Raw genomic sequence first — 12038 nt, forward strand, 5'->3', positions numbered from 1 at the left:
TTAGGCGTTCTTCTAAAAAGACTAGTTGCTATATCTATAGAACTCTTTTGTAAGCATGTGCTAGTTATAATTACTGTTAAGACATGTATACTATGTAGGCTAATTATATTCCTAAGAGGTGAATTTGTGCTCGTCTGTCTTCTGCTGCGTTATGTGCATCTATAGAGTTTCTTGTAGGTCTTCCTGACTGTAGAAGTATAGGCTGTGTTGCTTATCCTAAAGGTGTTTTGCGCAGGTGTCTCTTAGACAGTTAAACTATTAGTATACGCATTTTAGCATTCCTACAAATTTACGTAGGTAGTAGCTTAATCTGTTTTTGTCTAAGTAGTAGATAGCGCAGGAATTGCGTACGTAAGCTGTCTAGCTTATTTTGCCGTGCTTAGGATTCCTATAGTCTATCTAGTGATGTGCGTTTTTGTTACGCCTACAGCTCGTATCCTTTTTGTATTGCTGTCGTGCTGTCTCGTGTGTATTATTGTAGGTAGCAAGCTATTCTTTTTCTGCTTGCTTAGCTTCTTCTAATTTCCTAGTTTACTGTTTTTGCTATATCTTATAGGCTTGTAGGGCTTATTTGAATTGTTTGAGTGTAGGCGCCTTGTGCCTCTATGAGTAGTATAGGTTGTACTCTCGTTCTTTTATCTATGCCTAGAGTAGGTTACTATTCTACTTAAGTTCTTCCTTAGCGTTAGAGAGTTAGTGTATAGGCTCTTCCTAGGATGTCTTTGCGTCCTTAGCCTATGTTTAGAGGAACTTGTTTCCTTCTAAAGTGTTGTCTTTAAAGGTAACTTTAGGTGTTATACCCTAATTGCGTACTTCTTGCTTAAGCTCTAAGAATTCTGTATATTTCTTGAATTAAGTATAGAAGTCTTCTTTGTCGTTAAAGGTTTGTTAGGTTTAGCTAAGTTGTCCTAGTAGAACATTAATCTTCTAGTCTAAGTTAGGTAGATACTAGATTATAGTTGCCTTAGAGTTAATTTTAGGCTTCTCCTATGCGTTAACCACTTAGTTAATCTAGCCTAGTTTATCTAGGGTAGGCAAGAACTTCTTAATGTTTTCTAGGACTTTGTCTTTGTACTGTTCTACTTGCGAGGATAGTTTATAGAAGTCTTATTGTTTTATAGCTATAGTATTAGGTGTCTTACTAGCATATTTTATGGGTAGTGTCAGGCCTGGCTGACAATATATACTATCCTGCACCCTGATCAGTAGTTTACTGATTATACGTACCTTTTTGGTTGCATGGCGTAGTGGTGCAGGGCTGCGTTCTTGACAATTATAAACTAATTGTTAGCCTTACCTTAGGTGCTAAAGCTTATTTAGGACGCGTTTCTGCTAGTGCACGTTAAGGAACTATGTATCTATGTGTTCCTACAGCTCCTCTACTAAACTTAATTAGTTCTCTAATATCTAAGGTAGTAAGGATTATTTAGACTTATCCTTTGTTTAACTAAAGACGAATTATTTATTCGCATCTTCTATAGAGAAAAGGTGTGCGTTGTACTTAAGTTTTCCTTTGCACTTGTACTTTTATCTTAGGTATTTTAAACAACTACTATTAAAGCGGTCTAGGTTAGGTAGTCTTCTCTTTAATAGCTTTTTAGAGTAAGGAGGTACTACGTCTAGGCCTAAATCGTTTTTAGGCGTTAGTGCAGGTATTGTTAGTTAGAGGGTCTGTTATTCTAGTGCTTCTAGCTAAGTAGTTATCAGAGTAAGTAGTTAGACTAATTAGGCTATTATCTTAGCTGTAGCATTCTAAGAGACCTTTAGTAGGCTCTTAAGTGACCCTTTTATTCCTGCTACGCTTTTTACTCTCTACGCGACCTTATTAATTATTAGTATTATTGCAGCCTCTTTCTATCTATTATTACTAAGTACCTAAGTAATACTCTGTTAAATCTTATTATCTAGTAGTCTAGCGACGTGCTTTGCTAACGCGTAGGTAGACAACTTATCTACGATAAGGTTAGGTAAGTTATCCTATATGTTTTAATTCCTTATAAGAGGGCTTGTTTCTATATATGCCTACTTTTCGTGCAGGGCTTCCTAATTAGTATTCTCTCCTTTAATAAAGACTAGTAGGGCTTTTATAGCCTATTACTATATCGGGCTTCTATAGCTTACTCTTAATAGTAAGGCTTATCTAAACAGCTTTTAATTGCTGTTATAGTTGCAACTTTTAGTAGTTCCTTTAACCTTACGCTTGCGATCTTGTATTAGTTAGTGCTTTAACTTAGTATTGCAGCCTATACCCTATTTGATAGAGGACTAATAGGATTTCTAACAACAGCTTACTTCTTAGCTATAATTTAGCTGTTACGTAGGGTTATTACTTATCCCCTAAACCTTAGAGGATTAATAGAGCTTTAACTACAATCGCTTACCCTCTTACAATAGTCTTTTGCAAACTTATAGGACCTACACCTTAGTACTATTAAGGTATTACGTAGAGCTTTCCTTCTAAATAGTATTCTGCGTGTAGGCTAAAGTCTACTAGCTACACGATACACATTTACTACTAAACGTTACGTAAGGCTAGTAGTGCGTTAACTAAGCGTCTTACAAAGCAACAGTCCTAGGCTAGCAATCTTATAATAGCTTATACCTAGTTGTTGTCTAAAGGCCTTTTGTGCCTTTATATAACACTAATCCTGTGTAGTAGCTTAACTTACTTACATGTAACAGAAGAGGTAGTTAGAAAGCATAACGCGCGTCGCGTTAACAGAGTCTTAAAGCAAGGCTCTATTAATTAGGATTAATTACAAAATGTAAGGGGCTACGCTTAGGGAGCTATTACATAGGTATACTAGAGTTGTATTCGATAGAGAAGAGAACTACAGGAAGCTAGGGTTCTATAGGTCGTTTAGGGGGCGGCGGCATAGGATAACCTTCTGCTAGGCTCGCTTACACAGAATTAGGGTGCTTAGGGGGGGCACCCGGATTCTGTGGACAGTGCGCCTCGCTTACGTAACTAAGATATTATTAAGGATTTACTAACTAGGCTCTAGCCTATTACATTGCCTACTTTAACACGCGCCTTCTTCTTTACCTTCTTCCTGTCGCTACGCGCGCTAAACTCCTTTAGAGTTGTTAGTTAAAGACCTTCCTCTACTATAAGGGTCCTCCACTTCTGTACTCGCTTTCTTTTATATAATTTACGTTACGTAGCAGCCTCGTTAGCTGCTTTAAGCTTAGTAGTACGCTTTTATAATAACACTAAAGTATACGCTATTATCACTGCGCCTTTAGAGAGGCTTTTTACTGCCTTAACTATTAAAGTAGGCAAGCTATCTATATGCCTCTAAAACCTCTTAATAACTAGCTTCGTTTAAGACCCTAGTTCTACAGTATTACTTAAGGTTTATAACTACTAGGGACTGTCCTTAACTGTAGGTAACAGTAGAGTACGTAGGCAAACGTTAAGCATTAATATAATAGCCTCTACATTAAATAGAACTAAGCTAGCGCCTTAAAAGCCTCTTAAGATATTACTCCTTGTAATAGAGGCCTTATAGGCAGCAATAAAGTATAGTAAGAACTCTGTTTTCGTAATATAGGTAATCTTATTACGCATTAGCTTCTTAGCTTAGCACCTATACGCCTTCTTTAGTAGTGTAAAATAGCTAACATTAAGTAGCTGCAGGAGGTATAAGGAGTTTAGAGGCATATAGAGGGTAATAATCTTCTTCTCCTTATAGAGCTAGTAGAAATTAATTAAGCTATAGCTCTTATCACTATTAAGAACTAGCAGGTAGTAGCTACTAATAACTCTCCCCTTTGTATACCTATTAAAGTACTTTAGCTACTTAATACTAAGCTTATTTATTATCTAGCTATTCTTAGAGACTATAATTACCTAGTCTTAATGTAGGCTCTCCTCCTTATACTAGGCAGAGAGGTAGTACTTACCTTAGAAGATAATAAAGGGTAGAATCGCCTACCCTGTTGGGTTATGCCCTAAATAGCTATAACTTACTCCTAGTTATCTTACTACACTATCTTTAGCTATCCTTAATAGTTTACTACTATAACTACTAAGCTAGTTAATATTATGCCTATTATAAAGCTAGTCTTATTAAAGTTGTACGTGTCTTTGTCCTAGATGCTGTACTTAGCCTTTGTATTCTGTACTAGGCAGAACTAGCCTTGTATAACCTTAGGATTCGTGCAGAAGGCTCTACTATAGTCGTACTTTTAATTAAACTTAACTTTAAGCTTAGGGCAACGCTTTAGGAAGTTTGCAGCCTACTTGTCACGATGTTCCATCACCACAGGATTCCAGCCACAGACTAGTGAGCTACCAGGAACCCTTCGGGGCACCGTCGGATCACACCAGCCACAATCACGTGACGTAGGTATATATCATCCCTCTAAGAGGCTTAATAGCTCCTCAAGGATTCGTCTTAATACAAGCCTATACTGATATCTTAGTGCCTGCCCAACTACTCCTTACAATTCAAATTCTTCTCACTCCTTGTCGGACGGACAGTCGTTAAGATATCCTTTTTACTCTATTTTAAACACTTCGCTATAAGTGTTCCTATTAAAGCCGCGAAAAGATGAGCTCTTTACGCAATACACGAGGCAAGCAAGCTGCCCGTCGGGCAACTAACACCTCCCTAGACCAGGACCGCAGCGTTGCTAATCAATCTGCGACTAAGCAACAGGCTTAACGCGAAACCACCACGCAAGAGGATGAACTCCTCTAGCGTGAGACACCTAAGGGTGTTTACCGCAACGAGCCCGAGGGCCGTCGCGATAATAGCGAGGACTCCTCTGAGGGGGAAGCCTCCGACCCCGAAAACCCTCTAGGGACCCCTTAGAGCGAAGAAGGGGAGCCCTTGCGCCCCCTTATTAACTAGGGGAAGGCGCGCCCCTTACCTATTAGATCCATTAATTAGCGGCGGGGGATTATCCCCTACCGCACCTAGTTAGCAACAGGCTTCGTACTGCGCATATGCACTACGATAATGCTGCGCGTCTTACTACTATCCCTTTCCCCATAATGGGATAGGCAACAACAACAACGGCGCAACCTGGCGCTCCATGGGCCGTCACCCTAGACCCCGCCGCGCACCTAAGATTGGGTACCCTAAGTAATAAATGTTTTAGGAAGCAAAGACGGGGCCCTAAAGAGCGTCTCAAAACTCCGGAAAGAGTAGCTCCCTAACCTCCTCCTTACGGCTCGGGCAGTCGTTAGAGAGACTACAGGCAAACCTAGCACCCTAAGATTGCATCTAAACTGCAAAGGGGCCCCCAAAAGGGGCTACTCCTCGGCCTAAACTGGGGGACACTAGCAAGAGCTACCCCTAGCAGGTAGACTAATAGATTAGAGACTTTAAGGGCGTTTTAAAATTTGAGGACACTTACAGGACCCTTTAGGCCCTAGGTACTATCTCCTTTTTGGGTGCCCCGAGAACTGCTTATATAACGGTTTTAGAGACAGACTACTAAAGGGATAGGATTGGTTAAAACGAGGAGCGCAACCTCGTTTAAGTTCCTTACAAATATAAAAACTTGTAAGTTCTTTAACTTCGTCTAGAAGGACACTAATTTAGAAACACTTTTTTGCTCTAGCTTAGTAGGGGGTCCTTACTCCTACGATTTCTTTAAAACACTAGAAAATTGGGATAATGATAAAGCTAAGATCGCCTTTGTCTAGGCAAAGATCCTAGACATTATAAGGCGCAAATGCAGCCCCGGCGGGTTTAAGGCTATTTATCAGATAGACTTTAAGCAAACTGCGCAAGGGGCCCCTGAGAACCCCCGCAATCGGGTACCCGGGTTTGGGGGGGGCCCTTGAAATAACTAATGTAGTAAGAGGCAAGACCCAAACCTTCTACACAGTTAGGTTGAACCTCACAGGCTGCTCTAATTGGGCCAAAGGGTAACCCCCTTTCCCCCCTAATATTCCTCTAACTAAGGGTATAGAGACTGCCCCGGGCGCGTTACATAATAGACGCGACACTAATAAGAAAGAGGACCGTTAAGACGGTAAGCAACCTTAACCTTTTTGGGGAAACAGCGCAATAAGACAACGGGCAGATCTAATAAACCAAAAAAAATTAGTCGCAAATCTCCCAAATTGCTACTAGGGAAGAACTCCAACAGGAGGCAGCTTCGCATCGCCAGATGTAGAGGTATAACTCCCTGACGGCCCCAGTTGCCTCTCTAGCTCTTTATAACTCTAGGCTAAGATTAATATTATTAGCCTCTAACCGTACAACGCTAAATGAACACTTACTTTTTTATTCCTGCCAAACGTGGGGTTCCTAGACGATAGGAACTGGCTTTAAAAACTGAAATGACTGTTAAGGCAGCGACGACGAAGGCACCCAAAACCTAGGGCCCTAAAGATTCTAGTTAGCAGACTTTGGGGGTACGACATTTTTTGGGGTACCTATCTCGCGATGTAATCTGAATCCGTTTCAAAGGGGACGTTCTAATAGTGGCCTAAGGGCGATACAGACTAAATCTAAATTACTAACGCTACGACCTACTCCCGACATTGCTGGGGAGAACGGCCTACGTGCTACCCCCTAGGGGACTGTCCAAAAACTTAGAATAATTTGGGGAAACTACTTGGCCCAAAAAAGCAACACCCCCTAAAACCCCTAACCCCGCAGCTAGGACAAGCGGTGATAAGATTAGAGATAATAACTAGTACGACTGTTAAGGCATCCTCTAGGTCAAAACCTAGGTAGACAGGAAAAAAGCTTACCTTAACAATGCATCCTCCACTAGATCTAGCTGGCCCCCCAAGGAGGCTCCCCTACCCCTTATAGCAGCAGTATTTAATAGAGCCCCTTTAGCACATAGTGCCTCTGTAAAAGGGGCCGCCCCCCTAAGGGGGAGGAGAGTCTACTAGAATCCCCCGAGACAAAAAACTAGATCCTAAAGAACTAAAACGTCCTAAGTAAGCTACATTACAGATAGCTACCCTTTTAGGCGGCAAAACCATAGTCTGCCTAAACAGCGAATCGTTACGCGAAAAAATTGAGGGGGGAAGAAGATCCAAACCTCAAATATACAACCTCTCACAGGAGCAGAATACTAGGGGAATCCTGCCGCGGCGCGGGAAAGGGGATGTGCCTATAAGCCCCGGGTTAGGCACCTACCTCTTCGTCCTAAAGTTAGATAGTATAATGCAATTTGCTTAACTATTGAAACCTTAATAAGGTTACAATTGGATAATTACTCTATCTTACTTATTAGTAAGATGTTAGCGGGTTGTTAAAAGCGCTATCTACACTGGGGATTTTCCCGACGCCTATTATAGGCTCTAGATCTAGGGGGGGATGAAAAGACAGCTTTTAAAACCTAATACGGGCATTACGGTACAACGTAATGCCGTTTTTTTGGCGAAGCCTTAAACGTTCTTCCTATGTCTACTAAGCCCTTGAGGCCTAGTTAACGTACCTGCGGTATACCAGACGACATCCTTATCTACTCTAAAATAAGGCAGAACACGACTAGTACGTTAAAGGGTGCTAGATTAACTAGTCTAATAGGGTTTTTTGCAAGGTAAGAAAATTCCCCTTTCTTAACAAAGTTATGGAGTTCTTAGGCTTTATTGTTACCCTGGGCCCGGGTCGTAATGGACCTAGGGGTGTAGACAATCAAGAATAGCTAGAACTAACAGGATATAAAGACATCTAAGTCTTCCAGGGTTTCAACTTTACAGACTTTATCTATAATTACTCTGCTATTGTCCGCCCGCTAGTAGACCTTAAAACCCGGCCTAAATCTGACGCCCTGTACTAATCCCGAAGCAGGAAGTTTGAAAAAAAAAACGAAGAGTCGAAAAGGGGGAACAAATAGACCCCCCTTGGTTATAGCCAAAGGACCCTAAGAGGTTTTTAGAACACCGAAAAAAGTTCAGGGAAATGTCTCTAACACTTCGACCTAACTAAGCAGTAATATGCTAACTAACGCATCTAACTTCGCTAAGCGATCCTCCTCAACCACGGACATAGATGTCCCTACAGGCACTAGAAACTAGTGGCCTTCTAGAGCAAGAAGTTTTCCCCCGTTACTAAGGTAGCACACCTACACAAAGCTACCCCGGATAGTTGGAGTCGTTTAAGACTTGGGGCACTCCCTTGAACATGCCCTGTCTAGATCAGGTACTCTTAATTATAATAACCAAAGGATATATAACTACAAAGGAACCCCCCTAAGCAAGCGCGGGGCGGAAGAACTATGGTTTAATTTTTAAAATTGAATACAAACCTAGGGCTAACAACCCTGCGGACACCTACTAAGGAGACCTGACTCGCAAGGCCTCTAAATTAGTGAGCAAAAAACCTGCAAGATGCTTGCTGCCAACCCTCCAAAAACTTTGAATATGGGCTATCTAGTTCTTAGCCCGTACTATTTGAGTATAGGGCCGGGAAACCCCCCAAAAGAGGACTGAGCGGGCCCGTTAACACCAGCACTGCTCTAGAGCTGGAATTCCCTAACACGTTGTTAGGCCCCAGCAATAAGTCGCCCGTCCTACCTGCACAACCTACAGGCAAAAAATGCAGTGTGAGGGGGAAAACCCACGAAGCTAGGGGAGAGAAATTTTATGTACCTAAGGCCCCCTCTAAAGCCTTAACAGCAAATCCTCTCCCAAACAGCCTAGCGCATAAAGCTGCGTAAAGGGGTAAAGCCCCAGCCCCAGACCTCCTACTCTAACATATTAGACTAGTTTAGGAACGTAAAAGGCCTATTACGGAACAAGCGCTGACGCGTTAAGCGGAGGGCGGGCAAATAAGACAGCTAATATGTGGGAAATTTACCCCACTGCATCTTGGCAGGAACGGGTGTGATCCCCAAAACGCAGCACTCTGCGCGAAACCCCCTTTTGGTTTTCGATAATCCTATAGGCGGACACTACGGCGTTAACAAGACGGTCGCGGTCCTTAAAACGAAGTACTAGTAGCTACATGCGAAGCGCGACGTTAGTAAATACATCTAGCGGTGCGCCGCCTGTTACTAAATAAGATCTGCAGGCATAAGCTTAGGGGGAACTTGTCCCCCTACGTGCTAGATACCGCTAGTAGCATTACTCCTTAGACTTTTTTACTAACTTGCTAAAGTTACAAGATAATTAAGGAAACACTTTTGATGCAATCCTTGTCTTGGTGGACAGGTTCTCGAAATACGTCCGTTACCTCCCCGTAACAAAAAACGATAACTACTTGGGGGTCGCTGACATCCTACTACGGGAATGTTTCCTAAAGATAGGTCCGCCTAACACATTAGTGTCGGACAGAGGCAGTCTTTACTAGCTAGTTCTAGTTGACTATACTTCTACCTAAAGATAGACACCGCCTAAGCACTGTGTTTTACCCTTAGACAGAGGGCAACTAAACACAGAATTAAAAAAAAATACCTGCATCTTATGGGGTACTAGGGACGACTATCCCCTGCTGCCCCCACCGGGCCCTCAAATCAAAAACCCTGCACACAGGCAATCGCCTATAAGAGTAGCCTTTTTAACAAACCTTAAGGGTTTGATAGGTACCTAATAACATTAGTTGCGAAAACTACCATATTATAAGTAGAAGGCGGGTAAATAGAACTGGATAGCAGGTTGCTACAACTTACTAAGTAGGCAGATATAGGCAGCGCAGCTAAATCTAGTTTAGAAAAGCCTGCGTATAAACGTAAAATAGTATAAACGTCTAGACTACTACTCTACTTTATAAAAATAACTTAGTCTTACTTTAATTTGGGGAAAATTACTACAAGCTAACCCCCTAAGAAGATAGTCTGGTACCTGGGGCTATTTACAGTTACTAAGAAGATCGGGAAACAGCATACAGGCTCGACCCCCCTCTGTTAATACCCGTACACCCCTCTTTCATCGCCTCCTAGAACTTTAGAATAAACTCTTTAAGTTTACTAAGTTTAAACTAGGACTAATCTAGATCTAGAAGATGTCTCCAGGAGAAAATACAAAAGGGAGAAGGGATCCCAGAAAATAGGGGGCATAGTAAGAGGCTAGGAATATAAAGGGTTAAGTATAGGATAGCTAACTTAGGTTACACCTAGGAACTAGAAAACTACTTAACAACTGCGGTAAACCCCTTTCAGAATACAAGCTAACCTAAGGGGCGTATTACAAGGGGCAGGAGCTTCGGCTAAGGGCTTGCCCCTAACAACTTGTCCTAGACCCAAGGGTCTAAGAGAGGGAGGAGAGCAAGGGAACTGGCAACCCATGTTATGGGAAAGTAGAAAGCATTACTAGGATAATAAAACTAAGTTCTTAGAAGAAGATGTTATTCTACAAATACACTCAAACCTTAGAAGAACTACTAGGGCCCTTTTTACCCTTGGGGGGTTTAGCTCCTCCCATTAGGGCATTAGGGAACGACGTTTAGAGTTGTAACAGCGCTTAGGGGAGCTGCTAGCCTTACTTACATTTAGATATAGGCCTAAACCTCATAACTGCCTAGAACCTTCAACATAGTAGTACTGGGGTTCCTTTTTTAACGCGGACTATCCTTAGAGAATAAAGCCCTCTTTAAAGGGTAGGTCACTACAACATTAGAAGGCGCGTTTAAACCCCAAAAACCTAAGCTGCATATAGCGCTTAAGGTTAAAAGGGGAGGGGCTTAACCCCCTTGGCCTACTTAACGTTAGATATCTTAGAGCAGGTAATCTTACGCTTAACCAGGCGGCATGTTCGGAGAACGCGGTACGGAGCTCCTTCGCGTAGTCGAAGGCCCCTTTGCCCCGCGGGTTTCTGTTGCGTCGAACATCTCCTGCTCTTTCCCTCTAAGTAGCTACTATCCCTTTTAGCTTAATGCTCTTCGGTAGCGTAATTAACGAGGTATTAAGAGGTTAACGGCGCGGCAGAAGGGAGGATTAACCTGTAAGACATTAGCAAAGGGCTATTACAATAGTAACTGCACTTACAGGAGAACAACCAACTTTAAAACCTTACGATAACTACTACAGACACTATAGGGCTGTTGCGCTTGCAGAACTCGTCCTCTATAAAAGGGCCCGGGCTCCCTTTTTGTCCCGTTGCTAACCTTGGCTTCTAACGGTAACAGCGCTACAAGGCAAGACTGCAGGCGAACCACAGCAAAGGTAGGCCAGGTTAAGGCGGTTATAGATGTAGAACGGGATGCTGTTGGGGGGCGCGCCGGAATAGTGCTGGCGTAGATAGTTTTGTGGTGTTAATGCGTAAACTGTTATTGTCGTTGTGATAAAAGGGTTTGATGCAGAAAAGATTCCAAAACACTGCAACTTATACCCTATTACCTCGCGCTCTTATATGCCCAGGGGGCTCTGTAGTCCAGCGGTGCCTTACCGCTTGCCTTACTATGGGTCCAAACCAGCAAAATGCGCTTAACACTTTAAAAAACTACGAAACACTAAGCTACGTGCTAGATAGTTATAAGACAAACAGGCTAAACACCTTATTATTTACCGCGGTAAAGCTAGGGGATAGCTAGGTAATGGCTGCGGTAGGCAACCCGGTGCCGGGCATGTAAAATTTTTTTCCCTTTTAGGGTTTTTTACATGCCCCTAGCGTTTGGGGGCGGGATAACAACGGGCAGTAATTAGACAACGCAACAGCGACACGGTAACGTGAAGCGCGGGCGGGGTCTAAGCGAAAAAATATTGCGCTGACATTCAAAAAACCGTTGTAAGAGTTAGGACGACTCTTAAGAAGGGGGGCTATTGTCACGATGTTCTATTACCACGGATTCCACCACAGACTAGTGAGCTTAGGGAACCCTTCGGGGGACCGTCGGATTCCAGCCATAATCACGTGACGTAGGTATATATCATCCCTCTAAGAGGCTTGATAGCTCCTTAAGGATTCGTCTCAATACAAGCCTATACTGATATCTCAGTGCCTGCCTAACTACTCCTCACACTACTTCTTGCTAACTAGCTTCTAATTATAGATCTTAAGTAAAGAATTAGCTATCTCTTTAACGTTGGTAAGCCTAGGCGGATATCCTTACTCTACTAGCTTAAGAACATGCCTAACAATTACTACCTCTTTAGATCCTTAATGAGCTATTAAGTTAAGC

Source organism: Alternaria atra, assembly GCF_907166805.1.
Source record: "Alternaria atra isolate CS162 genome assembly, contig: 19, whole genome shotgun sequence".
NCBI classification, from domain to species: domain Eukaryota; kingdom Fungi; phylum Ascomycota; class Dothideomycetes; order Pleosporales; family Pleosporaceae; genus Alternaria; species Alternaria atra.